This window comes from Lichenostomus cassidix, chromosome 4A (assembly GCF_008360975.1).
Source record: "Lichenostomus cassidix isolate B80296 chromosome 4A, HeHo_3.0, whole genome shotgun sequence".
In the NCBI taxonomy this organism is placed as follows: domain Eukaryota; kingdom Metazoa; phylum Chordata; class Aves; order Passeriformes; family Meliphagidae; genus Lichenostomus; species Lichenostomus cassidix.
Window position 1 is genome coordinate 13,549,511 of NC_139485.1, and position 20,455 is coordinate 13,569,965.

At 53.9% G+C, this 20,455-nt stretch overlaps 2 long non-coding RNA genes across 6 annotated transcripts; both read right to left on the reverse strand.

Moving 5' to 3' along the window:
- Positions 1–957: 957 nt before the first annotated feature.
- LOC146437527 (uncharacterized) lies at positions 958–1,995 on the reverse strand. Its single transcript, XR_014852339.1, has 3 exons — positions 1,843–1,995; positions 1,557–1,755; positions 958–1,440 (listed from the first exon to the last, which is right to left on the reverse strand). It is a non-coding gene; the product is annotated as an uncharacterized LOC146437527 (long non-coding RNA).
- A 729-nt stretch (positions 1,996–2,724) lies between these two features.
- LOC146437528 (uncharacterized) lies at positions 2,725–14,096 on the reverse strand. Of its 5 annotated transcripts, XR_014852270.1 has the most exons (6): positions 13,890–14,096; positions 10,954–11,001; positions 8,999–10,840; positions 8,841–8,895; positions 7,164–8,339; positions 2,725–7,051 (listed from the first exon to the last, which is right to left on the reverse strand). It is a non-coding gene; the product is annotated as an uncharacterized LOC146437528 (long non-coding RNA). The 5 variants fall into 5 exon arrangements; XR_014852269.1 differs by having other exon boundaries at positions 7,164–10,423; positions 10,590–10,840; XR_014852267.1 differs by having other exon boundaries at positions 7,164–8,895.
- Between the last annotated feature and the right edge of the window lie 6,359 nt (positions 14,097–20,455).

Here is a 20,455-nt window from a genome sequence, read left to right on the forward strand (position 1 = left end):
GAGCAGACTGGATGACACGGGGTGCTCAGCCCACACCTTGTGAATGCCACAGAGGGGCAGGCAGGGAATTGCTTTATTATTATTTTTCCTTTCAGCTTTCTTCCCTCCTTTTATCTTTGATTGTGAAACAAGCTGATTTTAATTAAAAAGCCTTCCAATTAATGCTGCCCTGGAGTTTTCATTTCCTGGGCTTCGATAATTTGCCAGCCCAGGTTCGGGAGGTTTTGTGTTCCTTCTGGGGAAATAAATAACAACAAGCAGGATGAGTCAGGAAGAGGAACAGGATGAGTTGGAAAGGGTGGCTGAGGGGAGGAGAGGGGTGGCTGTGCCGGGGTGACCCTTGTCCCTGCTTGGGGGGACACTTGTCCCTGTGCTGGGGAGGGGGAAGCACAGGGAGGGTCACAGGGGGATCCCTCTCTGCTCAGGTTGAGGTCACAGCCACACCTGGCACCCTCTCTGGGCTTTGCAGGCACAAAAGGGCCCAATCTTGGAAAAGATTTCCCAAAGACTCCATCAGAACATGCCCACTGTCCATTGATTTCCCACTGCCCGCCCAGGAGAGAGAAGCAGCAGGAACTGTCCAGGTTTTGGGGCTACGGCCCTTCCCTGGAGCATCCATCACCCCTTCTTTGCTGACTAATGACCCCCGAGCAGCAGTGGGGGTGAGTTCTCCTCTTCCCTGGGATGAAGCAGCAGGAATCATCCAGGATAAACTACCATCCCCTTTTTGCTGACCAGGCACTCCCAAGCAATAGCAGGGTGAGTTCTCATCTTCCCTGGAGCTCCCGGAATCGCTGAGGCAGAGGATGAGGGAGCCCAGCCTGAGCTCCTGGGACACGGCAGAGCGGCCGGAGGGGACATGCGACCCCCGGACCCCTCGGGCACATCCCTATCGCTCACACACACGCCCACAGCTGCGAGTGGACTAAAGCCCCAGGAAAAGAAAAGGAAGAAAATCTTGTGAAAAGCCTTTATTATCCTCAATCCCATCTATTGTTAACGGGATCGTGAGTAGGGAGTGTTTGGAGGATTCATTTGTGATAAATATTTATACCCCGTGTTTTTGGGCTCTTATCTGCAGAGTGCGGCTGTTTGATCTGGTGTCGGCCTTTCTTTAGGTCATTTACATCCCCTTTCGCAGCAGCGCTTGTCCGATAGCAGCTATCACATAATTAAGTTTCTTTTGCTTATCCCTAATCCTGTCAAACCACCTACTTATCTCTAATTTCCTGTCCATTACCCTCGTTGGGGGAGCTTAGATCTCTAACGCAGGGCAAGGATGGCTCCGAGGGCACCGCCGGACCCCCAGAGCGGGGTGGCAGCTCCCAGACGAGCTGTGACCAGCCCTGCTGGGGACATTTCTCATGCCGGGGACAAGCCACAGGCTGAGCCGCGAAGCTGGAGAGCCCGGGGCTGTGCTGAGCGGCGATTTGGGGATCCCTGAAATACAAAAAGCGGAATGAAAGAAACCCAACGCTGCAGCAAAGCCACGGCTTTTTGAAATCCGTCTTTGGTTTTATGTCCCTCCTGCTGGGAGTGGCAGGGATGAGGCACACCTTGGCATTAACAGGGATGCTGTTCCCAGGGGATGCTCCGGCAGGAAATCTGAGCTCCTGGAGCCTCACTCAGCAGGCAGCTCCCGGTAAATGCCTGTAGGACACGGGGCAGGGGACAGGAGCTGACACAGCACAGCCAGGGCGAGCCCGAAAGCAGGATTAAATCTGATCCGAGTGACAGAGATCCCTGCAAAGAGACCTGCGTGAAGAATTTATGTTCTGTGCCCATTAGGATGACAAAACCCGGCTGGTTCCCAGCCTGTTGAAAGTGGCCAAACCCACGCACCTTTCATCCCTCGGAAATGTGCTGAACAACTTCCACGGGCTGTCCCCGAGGGCAGAGCTCCTCCGTGGCCTCCGCGCTGAGGAGTCACCGTCCCACGGGACTGAAACTTGGCGAGGCGGAGACCGAGCCCTTCCCCTGGCCCTGCCTAAAATCCACCGCTTCCTGCCGGCCTTTTTCCCAGCTATTTATAGAGCAGGGCTGACAAGGTGCCCCTGCGAGGAGCTTTCCCCTGGGAAAGAGCTGCCTCCGTGCCTTGCCAAGGCATTTGTGGGACAAACACTGCCCCAGTTCTCTCAGTGCCACTGACCAGCCCTGCCTGGGTGTCCGGGGAGTCCTTGGCACTGCCCATCCCATCACTGCCCACCCTGTACTGCCCATCCCATCACTGCCCACCCTGTACTGCCCACCCCAGCCTTTGCACCCTTCCAAACCGGCTCCAGGGACTGGTCCCAGTCCAAACCCCGAGGCAGAGACGTGGCAGGGCAGGTCCTGCCAGGTTTTTACCAGCAACTCCCCTCAACACCTTCAGTGTCCCTGCTCCTCCCCAGGCATAAGGACTGTCCCTGTGGCAGGGATGGGACAGGTCGTTTGTCCCATCCTACCCAGATCCAAAGGAATTGCTCCCAGGGACACTCAGAGCATCCCCATGAAGCCAGGATCTCTGGGAGGGACGCAGCCCCCTCAGCTCTGGTCCCAGCTGCATCTATCAGGGGCCGAATTTGTCCTCATGGGAGGAACTCCTGGTGTCTGGATGCAGACTGGGATTAGGAGGGATTCATGCCGGGGCTGTACCTGGCCACTGCTCCCCAGAGCTGTCAATCCTTTCAGCAGCACTAAAATTCAATTAGTTAAAACAACAACAACAACCGGGGCTCCAGACAGTTTGTGCCTCACGCATTTGATCCCTTTTATTGCTCAGCCCTGCTCCCAGCCCTGCCAGCAACATCCGAGCTGACTCCCACCAGTTCCCTGGTTTATTCTACCAGGATTAAGTCAACCCTACAGTCTCCAGCTGTTTTGTGGTCGGGCCTGGATACATCTTTATATTCCAGCTCCATTATTAAGTGGATTGTGGCCAAATTGACAGAGCTGCTTCAGGGAAGACAAGGCCATTGAGGTCAATGACGGTCCTGCCAGCTGGAGGGACGCTGGGGACTCATGATTTGCTCACAAAGCTCTGGCCTGTTGTCTTAGCCTCACTTGATGTCCCCAAGGGGGCTCCTGTGAAAGGCCTGACTCCAGCAGGAATGTTTGATTTCTTGGCAGGGAGATGTAACAATCTGTCCTGGAGAATTGCAGGAAGATTTTGCGTTCAGCCTGGGTTGTCCATCACGTCCCTTCATCACCTGATGTGCAGTCACCATTTGCCTTCCCAAATGATTCCCCCCCAGATGCTGGTGACCTCCATGGCCCCCTGCAGCTGGACAGGGTCTAAATCCAGAGCCACATCCTTCAGCTGGTGGGAATCACCCTGCTGGGAGCAGGGAATTGGTGAGGCTGCACAGGGAGCCCAGCTCTGCCCTCCTGGGTCACCAGAGGTGTGGTGGTACCTGCTGGGCTGGGGGTGGTGTTGTGGTGCCATTGATATGACATCATATGATGTGATAAATGTGATAAAATGTGATATTCATCCATCAGCCGTGCTGGTGTGTCCAGCCAGGGATGCTCCAGGAGCGTGACCCCAGTGGGACACTCAGGATCTGCCTGGAACAGGGTTTTTGCCAAGTGGAAAACACTGGGAATTTTTCACATCTCCTCCAAGTGCAATTTCTCTTCCCTGTGTGACACACCCTGGTGTCTCCTGCCCTCTCCCAGAGCTGCTGCTCTCCCGGTGCAGGGTGAGAGCAATTCTGATGGCTTTTCCCAGCAGCAGCCAGGACTGGAGTGCCTTTACCTTGGGAACTCTGCAAAGCTGCTTCTCCTGCGGTCCAATAACACCACTTCCATGTGACTCATACTTTTCCCCCTGCCTTGGTCTTCCAGTTTTCCTAATTACTGCGAGCTCTGTGACTGGGAGCATGGAATGTTCCAGCACTGTGTGTGTGATTCACCTAACAGGGAGCACTCCCAGCCAAAAGGGACTCAGAGATTTTCTGGCATCAGCCTGCGACCTGGAATGGGGCCAGAAAATCTCACCAAGGTCATTTCTTTCTTTCTCTTTTTTCTTGGGCTTCTTTCTTTCCCTCAGCCCCTCTGCTTCCTCCCCTCTCTCCTCCGAACAAGGCTCAGCAGCACCTTTTTATTACTCATCAACATTTTTGCTATAAAACATCCCTGAAATCCCAAACTTCCTGCAGCTCTAGCCAGACCCCAGAGTGGGGTCCATGGGAGCCACCCCATCTGGGTTCCCTGGCACAGTGGGGACTTCAGCAGAGACACAGCAACATTCCTTGGATCACACTGACCTTCCCTGGAACACCCTAACCTTCCCTGGGACACAATCAGACGTTCCTGTGTGATTAAGGAACTTAATTTCCAAAGGTATTCACACCATGAGTTGCTTAGAAACTCCTATAAAAGTTGTGTATGTATATCCATCCATCCGTGTTTGTCCATCCATCCCCAGCTCCCACTTCCAGAGGGAATGGGATATCCCAGGGTGGGATCCAGCCCCCAGCCCCCATTTACCCCCTAATTTCTGTGCCTGGTCCAGCAGTGGCACTGGTGGGAATGGAGAGGGAAGGAGCTCATGCAGGAGCAGCCAGAGGGCTCCTGTTGTGCATGGAAATAATCTGCCATCCCTCGGATTCCTCTGGAAGCAGGAGCAGCAGTGCTGGGGCTGTTATCAGGTTAGTGTTAGACCCAACAGCCAGAGGGGAGGGAGCAGGGAGAGCAGCATGCAGCCTTGGCAAAGCCAGGTGGCAACCCCACAGACAATGTGTCCCACAGGAATGTCCTTCCTCTCCAAATGTCCCCTCTGAACACAGGGCAGGATGCTCCAACCCCTCCTCTGTGTTCACACAAGTCCCCAAAGCACCCAGGCAGCCAGGAGGGAGGAGCCACCAGGGCCCCACACCGGTGTCACCCTCCTAGTCACTGTGTCACCCTCTCACTCACAGTGTCACACTGCCACTCCCATGGTGACTTCAGTCCCCTGTCTGCACAGAGCGGCCTGAGGATGCAGAGGAAGATGAGGAGGCACTGTCCAGCAGGTGGTGGACTCACTCCCAAGGTGACACAGGCACCAATCCTACCCCAGAAATCCCTTCAGATCCCAATGTTGGCTCTCCCCATTCCCAGCCCTCTCCTGCCTTTCCCTTGCCTTGCTCACAGGTGATGCTCTCATGGTGCTCCTCCTCCTCTCCAGTCACCTTTGTTCCTGCTGAGACTTGGGGTTCATTGGCCTGGTGGCCCTGGCAGGACACTCAGGAGCAGGATGGGCCACCCCAGAGGTCACAGAAGGTGGAACACCCCCTTTGTGACTTTACAGAGGCTGCACAGCCTGCTGTGGAGCTTTTCCATCCCAAACCAGGTATCCTGGGCCAGGCTGTGAGCGAGATCACAGCCCTTAGATCTGCCCTCCCAAAGCAGCCGGGCAGCATCATCCCCTCCCAGTGTCCTGAGGGGCTGAGGTGACAATTCTGCAGCCTGCAGGGCTGAAGTGACAATTCTGCAGCATTTGGCACAGAGACATGCTCAGCCAAGCAGTGAGAGCCGAGGGTAGGGAAGTGCACACGGTGTGAGCACAGGGGATGCTTTGGACCATGTCCCTGAGCAGCATTTTCCTGAATTCCTCATCCATGAGATCACAGATCAAGGCAGAGCTGCAAGCAGTGGCCAGATCCCTCTTTCACAGCCCTCGAACAAATTCCCTAAAAGCTTCCCCTGTGTGTGCACAGATTAAGTCGTTAATGAATATTTTTGCTAAGCATCAGAAATCTGGCTGGCGTTGGAGCTCGGCTCAGCCAAGACCTTGGAGATTTGGCTGGAAGGATTCGGCAGCAACCAGCAATGGAGCTGGGGGCCTCCAGAGCTGGGGAGACACCAGATCATCCTGCCACTGCTCCAAGGTCACCAGGTGGTTGTCCCTTGGCTGTCCTGGCAGGAGTGTGCCAGGGAGGGTCACAGCCACGGCTGGATCCCCCAGGGAAAAGGGGAGAACCTGCAGGGATGCTTTCCCCGTGTCCTGAGCAGCCATTCCAGCAGCTCTGGGATGGCAGGAACAGGCTGGGCTGTGGGAATGGCACAGGTTGTGCTGTCTGGAAAAGAAGGGGCCTGCAAAGAAGGAAAAGAGAATAAAACAACCTTGGTAGGACAGGGAGTTGCTCCAGCTCACATTTTCCAGGCACGATCTCAGGCAGCCTCACGGATGTTAATTAAGACTTCTGCCCTTCCCGGGGGATGCACTGAGGTACTACAAATAATGGTATTACCAGGAGCATCGGTACAGATAAATTAATTAGGGGCAATATTTGAGAGAAGGAAAGCTGTTGGGATACGGAGCAGGAGGCGATGGATGAACCTGCTCACCCACACCACAGCACAGTTCAGCCAGGCCACTGTGGACTTCCATTGACTTATCCTGACTTATCCTGCCTCAGAACCAAAGCCTGCCTTACCCAAAGCCAAGCAGCTGCTCCGTGGAAAAGCTGGAATAAAATCCAGCTTCTGTAGCTGCAGGGAGGAGAAGATACCCCAATGCCACCACTCTGGGCACAGAGACCCTACAGACCACCATGAGCCTGAGGGATCCCTGCTGGCTCTGGGGAAAGGAGCAGCAGCTCTGCTGGAAGTTTCAGGCCTGTGTTTCATGAGCTGAGTGGTTTCAGCCTCTGCAGGGGGAGGATGTGGCCACAGTGACCATGAACAGTCCGGCAATGGTCGCATTCACGGCTATTTTGGGAGACAACTGTGTCCAAAACGAGCCACCAAGGACAGCGGGGAGAAAAGCACAGCCCTGAGCTGTGCAGCAGTTGAAGGTCGGATACGATCTGCTCTGATTTCCTGCGATTCTCTCCATGTGGATCCCGTGCCAACGGCAGCAGCCGGAGCACCGAACAATGGCCGGAGCGCCCGTCCCACCAGCCCCGAGCCCTATCAGATCCTGCGGGGACACCGGGGCCTGGCCGGGCTCCTGCCGCTCCCAGATAGGGCCCTGCATTGTCTGCAGAGTTTATTTCCATCCACTTTTGGCAGCCGAGGGCCTAGGGACGCTGGGTGAGGCAGCTCCTGTTGTGCTGCACTTCCATGTCCCTTCCTGCTCTTCCTTCTAAACAAAGCTGTTATCAGTGCCCTGATCTCACTGGGGGACAGGGAGAGGGACGCTGTGGGACACTGCCTGCAGAGCCCTTCCCAGCCCCCTCAGCCCCTCCATCCATCACCTGATGCTGGGATGCTTCTGTCCATCACCTGGGAGTCGTGGCAGGGTCCCTCCATCCATCACCTGGACACGGTGACAAGGTCCCTCTGTCCATCACCTGGACAGGGTGACAAGGTCCCTCTGTCCATCACCTGGACAGGGTGATGGGGACCTTCTATTCATCCTCAGGGCACTGTGACAGGTGGAGGCCACTCAGCTGAATTCTCAGAGCATTTTCTGGCTTCCCCAGAAAGATCAAAAAGAACAAAATGATTCCAGCATAATAAAGTCCTGGCTATGACCGGACAGACAACAGATCCATGGTCTGCACAGATTTGGGAGGCGGGGAAGAAGGAAAGGAATATGGGTCTCCAGCCACCAGAGCAGGGCTGGAATGCTCTGGCTGGGGGCACCTGGAGGACACTGAGCAGAGGAAAATTTAACGGGAGCCCTGGGTCACCTCTCCAGCAGGTCGGCTCCTCCAGGCAGGAGCAGCATCGCTGGAGGGATGTGAGAACAGCCTTGGACAGAGCCCAAGGACAGAGCCTTTCCAGACCCCTGATCCAGCATCAGAGCATGAGCTAAATACCACTCAGAGCAGGGAGGCTTTCAGGAATGTGCTCCTGCACAGGGAATTGGTGCCGGCAGCTCCCGGGAGCGAGGTGCTCATTATCCAGAGCAGGCACCCCGACCAGGCCAGAGAGCACACACCATCCCACTTTTCCATCCTAACCCCCTCAGATGCTCTGGCTCATCTGGAGCTGCTGTTTTGTTCATCACTTCTGTTCCAGCACATTCCCAGAGCTCAGCCCGCGCTAATTACAGCCGGAGAGGCAGGGATGGGAGTGTGGAGCGGCCGCCTGGATGCTGGGAGTCAGGGAATGCTCCCTGCCAAGGCTCCACATGTGCTTTTGTACTCACTCTTTGTTTGCCTGCGTTGGTTTTTCCCAAGGAGTTGAGCAGATGGATGGGAGAACTCTCTGGATGTGCCCACAAGCACACAGAGACCTAAAAAATCCACCCGGGATGGGAATTCTCGGGAGAAGCAGAGGTGGGAGGGTCTTGCTCTACCAGCAAGGAATGGGGAGGGAAATGGGATGCAGAACAGCCAAATGAGAGACTCGTGGTATCTGCCTGATGAAAGCCACTATGTCCAGGAAAACCAAAGGTACGTCCCAGTTGGAATAAATCCCGATGCCTGTGGAGAGAAGCTGCAGCAGTGTCCTGGGAATTCACTTTGCACAGGAGCCTCTTGTGCTCCCAAGTAATGTCATCAGTGAGGCACAGGATGGGCTTCAGCACCTCCAGAGTTTCTGGATGTGGCTCATTACAGCCTCAGTCCCCCTTTCTGGTGCCCTTCTCCTGCAGGAGCACCCCTGGATTCCCTGAGCTCCTGGAATGCTGATCTCCCCCAGGTGCAGTGATTCCTGAGTCACCTGAGCAGCCCCTGACCTCAGCCCATGCTCTCAGGAAGCTTGGCCTCCCCTCTGGACTCCCTACACAGTTCTGTGAGGGATCCCAGTGTCCCCTCCTCCTGGGAGGTGACATTCCAGGTCACAGGGTTATTATCTCTGTGCCCGCGGTGGGTGGGAGGGGATTGTGTCACCAGCTCCCCCAGACGCAAATGAAGTGAGGGAGAAGGGACTCATGACACCCTGGGAGCCCTGGAAATTGTCACCCAGAGGGGTTTTTTGGGTACCTCCAATCGTGTGGTGCTGCTGGTGGTCCAAGTGCCCAGGAAGAGGGAATTGGAGCTGCAAGAGATGAAGAAATTGGGGCTCAGAGTGGCAGGAGCAGAACAACCACCTCAGAGGGGATAATGTCTGCTTTAACCCAGGAAATCCCTGCCTCACAAACCTCTCCTCACTTCAGGTGGGCACCAGGATGATGGGATGGTTCCACAGATTCATGGGAAGTAGCTGGATACAGGCAGAACTCCCAGGTTATATTTGTGAGAGCTCTGGAAAACGCTTTAACAGGCTGGAAAGAAAAGCCCCATTTTCCTCGGAATGAGGAGATATCAACACTCCCTTATCACTGCAGTGGTGGCTGCAGGAGCTTGGGCACCTCATCATGTGCAGCTCTCCAGGGAGAGAAGAGCCAGTCCTCCCACATTCCAAGTCAGTGGAGTCGACTCCCATCATCCTACATGGATTAAACACGTGGAGAGGGAAGCCAAGGAGCAGATACAGCATCAAGCTCAGGGAGGGGCGGGTGCTCAGCTACAAGTGGGTGTGTGGAATAATATCCTCCTGTCCCTGGTTTTCTGCCCATCCCATTCCTGGTTTCTCTGGGAAAAGTCTTCAGCCCACCCAGAGAGCAGAAGCAGCACAGGGGCAGCTGGAGGGATCCCATCCAAGCTGGAGGAATTGCTGACAGTAGGTAGGAACTAAACCTCTGTTTTTTCCAAGCTGCTTGGAAAAAACTCACTCTGGCTCTGCAGCTCAGCTCAGCTGATCCAGGCTGGGAGCCTTGGCTTTGCTCTCCTTTGGGAGGACACATCCAATCCCTGTTCCCACCTCAAACAGGGAGGTGTGGGGAGAGCAGCCTTTGTTCTGCTCCAGGCAGAGCCAGGAAACACAGGAATCCCAGGGGAAGGGAGATCTTTCAAAGTTATCCAGACTAATCTTCAGAGATCTGCAGAATGCTGGGACGAGCTGCCTGGTCTCTCCCAAAAAAGCCTTGGTGCCAAGCTGCATGGCCCAGAAGAAAACACCTTTGTCAATGATCCCAAATGCCCCAAATGCCCCAGGACATCCCAGTTCCAACCATTTCCCACTTCTCCTGCCAAGAGCTGCTCAGCCACTCTCTACACAGATTATCCTACATGAACTCAGCATCCAAACCCCAAACTTCACCGCACGGGACTGCTGGAAATCCATAGGGTCATTTGGGTTGCTTAGCTCTGTTGCAAAGCAAAAGGTGTGAATTTTCCTTCAGAAAGGCTGGATGCAGTGGGAGAACACCACGGGGTATCAAAGGAGCTCAAGGAGCCATGAGCATGACCTATTTGCTTGTGAGGTTGGATCTGACTCATTCCCAAATATGTCCTGGTGTCCAGGGAGACTCTCCAGAGGCCACAACTCACCTGCAAGGCATCTCCCGGTCATCCAGGAAAAGACATGGACAAGCTGGGATGAAACTAGTTTTGGAAAAAATGCCTTGGAAAAGTGTAGGGAAAGGCAAAATGCTTGGGAAGGGGCTGAATGAGCCAGCGCTCCCCGTGTCCCAGGGGGGATGCAAGAACGGGACCTGGCGAGCTGCTCCAGCTGCAATTCCTCCCTGTGAATGAAAAAACCAGGAGAAGGCAAATGCCCAGGAATGCGGGATGCAGCCCCAGAGCTGTTTGCAAACAGGATGCTTTTAAAGCCTCGCAGGAGGCTGTGCTGGGGCTTTAATCCCCGGCAGTTCATTTGTACCTCCTAACGTTTTACTGCTGCCCCATTACCTCAGGGCCGAGCGGGGCTGGGAGAAACTCAGGAAGTTGGGAATTTCGGGGAGACGGAGTGCAGAAAAGGTTCTGTAGATCCTTTCTGTCACCAGCTCAGCTTTGGGGAGAGCACTCAGAGGCTTGAATGCTTCTCCAAACTCGCGCAACACCTCAAGCCAAGAAAATTGGGTGGAAATGTGGAGCAGGAGCTCGTTGGAGAACTCATCTCATTCCCGCTTTCAGGAAGGTGAAAAATCCCAACAGATGAGCTGAAAATGGTAATTAAAAAAAAAAAAAAAGGTGAAATAGATTCTCCTCGGCTGCCCAAAGGTTTGTGTTTTACAGCTGAGTGTCTCTGGGGGCTCAGAGAGGTTCACTTCACTTTCAGCCCTTCCCCATGTCCAGATTTCCAGCCCCTGCTCCAGGGATCCTGCACCATAACGGAGCCGCAGTCACACTCAGCCAAACCTCTGGCACGGTCAAGGAGCAATGAGCGGTTTAAATGTCATTAGGAAAGAAATTCCCCGGGGAAGTGTGTCGGGACTCTCACATGAGTCCCACTCATGGCTCATTGACCCCGATGGGGTGAAGGACATCCCTGCTGAGGGCACAGCGCACTGGGAGGAGGAGGGAAACTCCCTTGGAAATGCAAATTTTTGTCTTTTGTTGGAGTAATTGGTGCGATCAGAGCGGGTGGAGTGTGAAGAGCAGCCGGGCAGGAGGATCAGCGATAGTTATTCCAAACAAAACCTTCGGGAAGCCTCATGTCCCAGAGGGGATGAGGAGCCCTCATCCCAGTGGAGGACACAGGCAGGATATCCTTCCAAAAGGGGTCAAATTCAAGTCAGTGGGAATTTCCAGAGTGTTTGTTAAGTTCCCTAAAATGCATCAGGCTCTGCTTGTCCCCATTCCTGCACCTCCCGGGTGAGGATTGGCACTGAGGTATCATCCTGGAGAGGACAGCCGGGCTGCAGGGAAAGTGGGAACGGGCTTGGAATATGGAAATAAACACTTTTACAGAAAAGAGAGTGTGAGAAGGATGCACAGGAAAAATCAGAGAGAATGGAGAACCAAAGAGGGATGGGATAAAGTTGGGAATGGAAGGAAGAACAGAGAAGAAGAAAGAACCAGAGGCAGAAGTGAAGAGAAAACGAGGGCCAGGCTGAGCCTGTCTCAGGGAGCAGCTCCCCCCAGCCCAGCAACCCTGCTCAGCCATTCCTTCCCCCTTGCTGAGAGGCTGGAATGCCTTTTCCCACCAGCACCATTTTGTTCTGCCCTGGTTTTCCCTCGCCTGCTTTGTTCTTTCCCCTTCCAAGCTCTTGCTGAGGGGAAGTGTTAATTCTTTCCAGGTGCTCGTGTCTCGCCATCCTGCCATTCCCTGCTCTCCTGCTCCCTGTTCTCCAGGCAGGCTCTGCTCCATCTCCCCCGGGGCAGCACCCCAGGAGCCCTGAAACAGGCAGCTCTTCCCAATCCTGAAAAAATCAGACCTGAGGCTGCAGCCTCGGCTTTGCTTCCATTCCTTTACCATGGACAGTCTGTGCACAGAACTGAGGGCACATCAGCCACCGGTGGTGACACACAGACTCCCTTCCCATCATCCCAAAGGGCTCAGAAAATCCCAGCGGGATAAGGGACAGGTTGGGGAAGGCCACCTGACCCTCCAGGGCCTCCTGCCCTGAGCCCATTGGGAAGGGAAGCCCAATAAAAGAGCACTTAACCAGCTCAGAGCCAGGCAGGAGCTGCCAGCACCTTGGAGTTGAATGTGTTTGCAATTCCTCGGCCTCCTGCCTCTCTCCTACAAACTGCCAGGATCCAAAGGTGAAATCCCTGCAGCTGCTCACACCGAGGCTGTGGCTCCATGCAGACATTCCTGGTTCTCGGCACATAAAACAGCTCTGTGTTCCAGGGCAGCAGTGCCACGGCAGGGACACTTTACGATGTGTGATCCCAACTCCAGGTCTGGGATGGGGGAGATGGAGCAGAGCCTCCTTCCAAAGCAGGTGAGTCCTTGCTTTATTCCTCTCTCCGACAGACAGGCACAGTCCAAAGGAAAGGATGGCTCGTGGCTTCTCCAGCAATCCCAGAAGGAAAATTCACGTTGGGTCAGGCGCAGTGCAGGAGAGAAAAGCCCTGATGAATTTGGCTGCCAGGACATTCCCATCCCATCCAAACCCTGGCCCATGGACACCCCAAAGCACCACTCATCCCAGCCTGAGCTCCCCCTCTGAAGGCCCATTCCCAGCAAAAAAAAAGGGGATCACAGGAAGCATCTCCTGAGCCGGGAGAGGGAAGAGCTGGCAGCAAGGGCTGCTCCATGGCAGCACTGCCCAGCCAGCACCAGCCCCAGGCTAGAAAAGCCCTAGGGAAGTGCCAGCAGGAGCTTTCCCTAGGATGTGAGCAGATCCATCTCCCACACACCAGAACTCCCAGGGACATTGTGGTTTCCCATGACTTGGAGGTTCCAGTGGGTGTTGAAAACCTGACCCCACTTTGGGAACACGTGTGAAAGTCCAGCCATGGCTGCTGAGAGCAGTATCCAGGAATTCTGCAGGTGGTGCCTCCCAGACTAGTCCTGGCACACCCCCTCTCCCTGCCCCAGCCTCCTGGCAGCCCCCCTGGCCTCTGCCTGACCATGGCGGGTGCCATTTATTGATTCAGTAATTAATTAATAGCAGCAGCACCTGCAGGGAAGTCCCCAGACATCCAGGTGCTCCCAGGCAGGTCAGCCCACCCAGATCCAGGACATGGAGCTTTCGGGGGCTTTTCCCTCTGGAAACACTTTCCCATCCCTCTTGCACTGATAAATGACATGGAAGAGACAATTTTGAATGCCCCAGGCAGGGAAGAAGAGATGGAGACAGGGGAAATGCCCCTGGTCAAGAGGGTAAGGCATGACCAGATCTGGTGGTAAATATTGGGATATAGAGGAATATATATCCTATAAATAGGAATATATTGATAAAAATATCCCAAAGTGAGGCCCTGGCTCCCCCTGCTCCTCTTGCCCAGAGTTATTTCACCAGCTGCTCCCTCCCATTTCCCTGGGCTTCCAAAGGGGAGGTGAAGATAAGAGCCATGAGAAGGAGAAACCCCCAGGACAATCCCGAGGAAATCATGTTTCTGGAAGCAGTGAGCCAGGCTTCCTTCCCAAGCCTGTTTTCTATTTCCTCCCCCTCCTCTGAAATTCTCCTGGAGAATTTTTTCTCCCCCTATTCGGTGCCCAATCTCTAATTGGGAACGCAGCTCTGGAGCCCATGGAGGTGTTATTTTCGGCACAGGGAATGGAGATATCTCCCAGCAGCTGTCAATCCCGCTGACCTGAGCTTCTGTGCAGCCGGCTTTTTTTCCCCCCTCTTTCCTTTCCGATGTTTTTTCCCACTCCTTTTTTTCCTGCAGCCAAGTTACTGTTTCATTGCTCTCCGCTGGGACTCTGACAAGCGCCGAGTTCCTCGCAGATGACACAGAATAATTGAGATGTCCTTCTGCTGACCTTCAGTGCCTGCCAGCGCTGGAGTCCCTGTTGGGGACGAGGTGACAGCCGAGTGGCACCGTGTGCTCCGTGCCCACACTAAGGAGGGACACTCCCTTCCTGGAGGGGAGGGAAAAGGGGGAAAATACCCCCCAGGAATGTGGCAGGAAGGCAGGGAATGAAACCTGGGCAGGAAGAACAGCACCAGGGGCTGTTCCCATCCACCTGTCACACGTGTGTTCCCATCCACGTGTCACATGTGTGTCCACAGCCACCTGTCACATGTGTGGCCCCATTCACCTGTCACATGTGTCCACATCCACCTGTCACATGTGTCCACATCCACCTGTCACACATGCCCATATCTACCTGTCACATGTATGTCCCCAGTCACTCATCCCATGTATGTCCACATCCACCTGTCACATGTGCACCCCCACCCACCCATCACATGTGTCCCCATCCACCCATCACATGCATGTCCACAGCCACCTGTCACATGCATGTCCACAGCCACCTGTCACATATGTGTCCGTATCCCCATCACAAGTGTGTCCCCATCCACCTGCCACTTGTGTGTCATCATCCACCTGTCACACGCACGTCCACAGCCACCTGTCACACATGTGTCCCCATCCCCTGGGATGTCTGCCTGCCATAAGCACAGCCAGGGGGACACCCCAAGCCTGTGGGAATCAGCAGACCCTGCAGGTGCTGGAAGGGGATGGAGGTCTGCAGAGGAGCAGGGGATCATAGAATCATGGAATGTCCTGAGCTGGGAGGGACCCACAGGATCACCCTGTCCAGATCCTGCACAGACACCCCAACAATCCCACCCTGCTTCCAGATTGAGCCTTGCCTGGATTTCTGAGGCTGGAGTCTGCTGGGATGGGAACACACAAACCCTGTGCCATGCTGGGAAGATCCTGGTGCCTCCTTCCCAGGGCAAGCCCCACTCCTGGTGTTAAAATTACCTCAAACCAAAGATGGAGGAATTCTTTCTTCCACATCCACAGTATTTGGATGGGAATCTCCTAGAAATTCAACGTCAGTCTGACATTTCCCTCAGTTCCACGGGGCGGCAGAGGATGAATCCAAGTGCAGGCACAACCTGTCATTCCCAGCCTGGGAGCTTCTCCAGAGGAAGGAAGAGGAGATAGAGGCTCGCTTGGATTACGGAAACATTGAAAGGAGCTGGTGCTGTATGCAAAGAGGGTTGGTGGTTGTTATCACTGCATCCAGAGATAAGCCAGGAGTGGGGACAGGCCTTCCAAACAAATGCAAGGAGAGCCAGAGTCTCTTCTGGAAAAGTTTATGGTGGAAATAAACAGGAGGCAGGGAGATAAGGCTGGATTGGGAGCAGGGAGTGGTGTGACAGCTCCACCACATCCCCACCAGGGATGGGCTCCCCACCATGGGCTTTATCTTGGGATCCTACAGCCAAGAGGGAAAAAGGAGAAAGGGTTCATGTCTGTGAGCCCAAGCTCAGCCCTGAGGAGAGCTGGGGCTACCTCTTTAAATCTCTGCCCAAATCCCAGCAGATTTCTCAGTGTCCCTTCAAAACAAAAACAAATTCATTGCAGAATATACTATGATGAAAGATTTTGACTTTTCCAGGGATTTTTTTTCCCCTTAATTTTTTTTCCAGTCTCCCCTATTCATCCAATTTGGCACTAAGTCCCTGCTAGTTGTGCTTGTCCTCACAGCAATTTGTGGGAAATAACCCATTGTCCCCCCTTGCTCCCCAGCCTGGCCATGCCAACTTCCATTGTGCTGACAATTGATTCCAGGTGGCTTTTCCTCTTTTTTTTTTTTTCCCCAGCATATGAAAATGCCTGTACAAAATAAATCTTGGTGACTGGGATGGAGAAACCACCTCTCAGAGCTGTTCTGGCCAGCAGAGCCAAGAGCATTCCCAGGAGTGCTGGGGAGCAGGACAGATTGATGGGAACCTTCCGAAACCCATTAGCTCCAAAACAAACTCTGGGAGATTGACAAGTGAGGACTGGGAAAGTCAGACACTGGAAGCTGGAAGTGGAGCACAATGGAAAGACAATTCCAGAAATTCCCCCCTGCCTAATCCTGGGGAGCAGGCGCAGGAATCCCCAGTGGGAACACCTCGAGTTGGGAACAGTCACAAATCATTTTAGAAGTAGTGTCACTCCATAACTCCCTGATCCTAAATGCAGGTGCTGGACCTGTGCTGATCCCAAAAACCTGAGGGACAAAGAACACTTTGACCCAGCAATTCCTGGCTCGGGCTCTGCACGAGCGACTTTTAATTCCATTTGTGCTCTGGGGCTGGCCCTGAGATATTCCAAGGAATATCTGTAATGGTTTAAAGGCATTACAAGGTGTTGGAAGTTAAAATGGGAAATGTCTTAATTTTGGCAGGGGACCTTAAAAATACAAGGAAGGGCTTATGTGGGACTCAAATGTGGAATGGGAAAGCTGCTGCCTAAAAAACAGCCGAAAATGGGCTCAGCAGAGGTGGAATGGAATGGCTTTAACTGGGAAAAGATCCTTTCTTTGTCATTCCAGAGGCAAATGTCAATGCCACCATGGAAATATCTGCAGGAATTTATAGCAGGGAATTATTTGGCAAAATGTATCAATCGATGGTCGATGGTTGGGATAGTGGCTGCAAAATGCCATTGGAAAAAGGGATGGGAGAGGCACCTGCATGGTGGGAAACATTGAGATCCAGCCTGTTCTCCTAAAATAATGAGGGAAGATCCTTTAGGGGCTGATGGACATTGTGAAGTGTGGATTTTCTCCATGGAAAGGGTGGTCAGGCATTAGAAGAGGCTGCCCAGGGAAGTTTGGAGTGCTCATCCCTGGAGGAGTCCAAGGAATGCCTGGACATGGCACTCAGTGCTCTGGTGGGGATCGGGCACAGGTTGGACTGAAGGACCTTGGAGGGCTTTTCCAGCCTCTGGGATTCTGGGATTTCACTGCCCTGAGTGTCCCTCTGTGTGCTTTCTCCTCCTACCCCACCTCCTGCAGGAAGAGAGGACACATCCACAGGGATGGAGGAATTCGTGGAGAGCCCTAATCCCACTCCTGATGTTTCCAACCCAGTCTGGCCATGCAGTAAGGAATGGTGATTATCCTGAGCTGACATTTATCTGGAATTTTCTGGCTCACGAGCAGTAAATCAGCCATTGCCAGGAGCATGACCCATGCTAGGAGGAGATTTGGGAGTCTGCTGGGGACTGAGGGAGAAAGGGAAGAAAATGGTCAAATTCCACCCTTTTTTGGGAGGGCAACAGCACCAGCTGGGACCTGAGGTCACCCCAAGATGACCCCAACAACCCCTCCAGGCTCTCTGGGTTGCAGGGGGTAGGAGAAAGAATCCCCCCCCTGCCATGCTGAGTCTTTATCAGCACTTAATTAAAACCTGACAAGAAGATTAACACACAGAGGGCAGTTTTAATTAACTTAAAATCAAGTTACATTTCCCGATCGGTCACAGGGCACAGCTACCTGCAGGTCCCACTGGAAAACCAAACTGAAACGGGGGGTGGGAAGGGGAGAAGGGGGATACAAACCTCTTCAGAACCTTCTGCTGCTCTGCCCTGTCCGTGCTCACCCTCACTCCCCCAAATTCCTGGGCAGGTATCCAGGTGCCAATGGCCACTGCTCCCTCTGGGCCCATTGGAGCAGCCTAAGGATGATTTCTTTCCAAAATATTTATTTGTTTGGGTTTAATTTATTTAAGCCCCGTTCCTGAGAAGTAACAAAGCCAAATCCAGTTCTTTTTCCAGTGGGAAAAGGCCAGGAGGGTGTCCAGAGAAAGAGTCCTGGATGGCTGGGGCTCAGTGCTGGAACCACACATTGTCCATCCATCCATCCATCCATCCAAACATCCACCTCATGCTGCTGTTTAGAGATGGAGAAAGGGAATGCACCCATCCAAACCATCCCTGTCCCACTCCTCCTGGCTGTTCCAGAACAAACAGCTGGAGCAGGATGCTTCTCCCTAGGAGAGGCACATGGAAAGGGGAAAGTCCAGCTCTGAGACATAACAGGTGAAGGGAAGGCAGGGAGAGAAAAGGCATGGGGATTGGGAATACTGCCCTTCCCTCCTTGCTCCCACTGCTTGCACTTGACTGCCATGGAATGATGGGCCTCAAATTCAGGACATGTCAGGAGTGTGGACTATCCCCTGCCAGAGCTGCACCTTCAGCTGCCTCAGCTCTGGATGATGGGGGAGAGGGACCAGCTAAAAACACCTCTGAGCACCCTCCAGCTCCAGGTTCCTGCTGCATGGAGCAGCTTGGGAAGCTCTGGATCACTGGGAATCCCTGCAGGGGCACAGGGATACCCAGGACACCCACAGGAGCTGCCCAAAGTACCACCCTGAACCTCCAACCCTCCTGTCAGGAGCAGCCTCCACACTCCAACCCAGGGTTACTGTGAACTTTCTCCTGCCATTGTTTGTGCTGTGTCCCCTCGTGCCTCTTCCCACTGATTTCCTGACAACCTTGGGAGGAACAATGCAGCCACTGAGTATTTTTTCCTCTGGATATTTACAGCCGAGGAGAGATGAGGAATGAGGGTGTCCAGCTCCAGCTCCACCTCCAGCTCCCAGCACAGCTTTGAACACTCCCAGTGCTGTCAAGTTCATCCACCTGGTTCATCCAGGTCTGCTCATTCCAGAGGGAAGAGCAAGGCTTGCTTGGATTTTGTCCATTTCTTTGTAGCATATTCCTTATGAGGTGAGGACGAGGCAACTCAGCTCCAGTGGGATAATCTCATCCATGCTGTAGGGCTCTCCAAAGGCACTCTGTGCTGGACAATCCTTTTGTCTCTCTGTACCTTTTTTTTTTTGGCTTGCCTTTATATTTTGTGATGCTCTGAATTCAGCTGGATGAGATTTAATAACCTGCTGTAGGCCCATTTTCCAGGGAGAGGTTTGCTTGGGGAAGGAAGAGGAAATGTCCTCCCAGCATCCTTACAGATGAGGAGAGTTAGACATCAGGATGATCCTTGTGGGTCCCTTCCAACTCAGGATATTCTGTGGTGAAAAAGATGGGTGGAGGAGCAGGGGGAGGATGGAACTCACCATAATGCAGCTGATTTCTCCATCCCCTCCAGAGCAGGGCATCGATCTCAAAACTCCCTTCCCAGCTGTTTTCCCTCCTGGCAGACAGCAAGGGGAAGTCAGGCAGCGCCAGCCATCCTCCCCTTCACCTCCCTGCTGAAATTCCCAGCCGAGGAGGAAAACTCCCCATCCAACACTGCATTTGGGGGCATAACCATCCCCTTTTCCCTCCTCCTCCACTGGAGCACTCACTGGCACAAGGCTGTGACTGACACCAGCCCTTGTCACCTCTACCCTATGCCCTAAATCCTTTCATCATCTTTGGGAACCTCCCATCCCCAGCCCATTCCCACAAGGAGCGGAAGGATGGGAGGCCATGGGAGATGGACAAGCATTTAAAATGTTTAATGGACAGAAACAGCCCATCCCGAGCAGGGGTCCCAACCTCTCGGAATATTTCAGAGGGAAAAGAGAGCCAGCTCCTCCTCCCCCACCTTGTTCCAATCTGGTGTAGGGTTTAAAGGAGACTCCCCATAGCGAGGAGCTTCAAAGCCTCTGCAGCCCCTCCCTCCGAGTGTCCTCCTGCTTCAGTTCCACCCTCCGCATTTCAGGGCCTTTCATCCTTCCTCTTCTTCGTCCTCATCATTAGGAGGTCCCTTCCCCCTTCCCGCCCACTCCCACCCTTGCTGGAGACTGCCTTTGGTCAGGAGCCCAATGGGAACCAGCTGTCAGGCGGAGCTGGGATATCCTGGAGAAAACAGCTTGGAAATGCCTCCCCCCCGCTTCCCCCTCCATGGCAAAGACAAAACTCCTGCTGCAGAATGGCCCTGCAGATGGAAAAGGCATCCTGCAGGCCACCCTGCCCCTGACCCATGTGGGTCCCCCGCTGGCAGGGTACCAGGAGCTCCTGACTCCCTTTGGAATCACCAGCCCATCCTGTTTGTCCTCCTCCTGCCAGCAGGACCCTCCTGACCCCACAGCAGGAGCACAGGGCCCTTGTGCCGGAGCATTCTGTGTTAATCCTCCTTTCTGGACTCCTTGCACCTCACTCCAGCATTGTTTCTCCGAGATGTTCCTGCCCTTGCCGGCCTGGGGGTGGTTGTTGTTTAAACAGCAGCAGCCACACAAGCTGCTGCCTGTCCTGCCTTTCCAGGGTGGTCTGTAATTGCTTCCTGTCCTCTCCAGCAACTGCCTTCATTTGTTTGAGTCTCTGCCTAATCTCAGGACTGGGGGAGTTGGGAATGAGAGAACCTTGGTCCAGGCTCAGGGGTGTTTCCCTGAGCTGGGATGAGCTGAGCCAGTTTCGGAGCTCCTGGTAAAGTCACAGTCCCACAACCAGGAGAAAAGGATGAGCTGAAAATAACCTGG